The sequence below is a fragment of the Pterocles gutturalis genome, unplaced genomic scaffold (genome assembly GCF_000699245.1).
Source record: "Pterocles gutturalis isolate BGI_N339 unplaced genomic scaffold, ASM69924v1 scaffold11493, whole genome shotgun sequence".
In the NCBI taxonomy this organism is placed as follows: domain Eukaryota; kingdom Metazoa; phylum Chordata; class Aves; order Pterocliformes; family Pteroclidae; genus Pterocles; species Pterocles gutturalis.
In genome coordinates, this window is record NW_010120530.1 from 30,823 (window position 1) to 32,115 (window position 1,293).

Below are 1,293 nucleotides of genomic sequence, written 5' to 3' on the forward strand. Positions count from 1 at the left end.
TCAAAAGCTACCCTTTGAAAATTATAAACATTCACCTGGAAATTAACAGACTTTTCAAAGATTATCAGTTTTCATCACAGTGTTTTCACTGGGTGCTTGGCTTAAGTGGAAAAGTTGAAAAATATCTTTGAAATGTGCATTAAAAAAATACTGTTATACCCACTGAAAGAAATCAGTGGGGAAACATCCACATTATTTTCTAATTAATTGTAAAAACTGGTATCATTCCACTAACCCCAGAGGTCCCAGGTGAGTCAGGCCAGCTCTCCATCTCATAACATCCAAAATATCCTCAATTCGAGCCACTGCCTGCAGGGCTTTTGCCTTTGGAATGGATTTGTCAGCTGCTCTACACGCTGAGCAGGGCTGAGAGCTGAGACAGCCCCGCTCACGACCTCAGCCTTGCTGAAACCATGGAGAAAATTAACGAGCTGCTTCATAATCTTTTTCCCACCCTCACGCAATGGGTGATGACCATTTCACTTGCTGGGAAGTGACAAAACCAGGAAAAAAAAAATGGCCCCACAGCAAACAGGAAAGAATTGTATGAGCCTGTAAATTTTAGTGTGGATAAGGGAAAATGAGGAGAAAAGACAATTATTGGTCCACAATTACAAACAGCTTGAGGTTTGCCTTCTAAACTCTCCTGTAAGACTGAAACAAGGCAATAAATCATCAGGTGATGCATTTAGAAGCAATCAACATAAATAATCCTTTATGAGGGCAGGGAATCAACCCTAAAAATTCACTGCTATGGTAATCAGGAGAAAGAGATGCTGAGAGCCAGAGCAAGCCTGGGATGTTTTAACGCTGGGATGAGGGATGGTATCAGGCAAGTGTCCTTGCAGCCTGGGCTCTCACCCACGCAGCGGCTGAGCTGCTGAAACATCAGGGAAGACCTTGGATGAGGTTCCCACAGAACTTCATCAAAACCAAACCTTCCCTGCAAAAAACAGCCTGAGACCAGAAAATATTTCAGCGGGTGTCTCCCAAGGTCCCTGGGAGCTGCCAAGCTCCTTCAGCAGCAGGACGTGTGTGTGCACTGCTGGGGTGCTGCTGGCCCTGCAGAGCCAAGACCCTCCTGCTTCATCCTCAGATGGCAGAAGGTCATGGATATAATTTTCTAAAAATATCTCCTTATTCCTAATTGCATTTTACAGCGATGTGGCGGTTGCAGTTCCGATGTGCTGCTCATGGGCTGAGCATCCTCAACCAAGCCTGGTGCTTCCTACCAGTCCCAGACCTCTTCTCACCCCAGGGACCAGTATACCCCGGCACCAGCAAAACTCATCT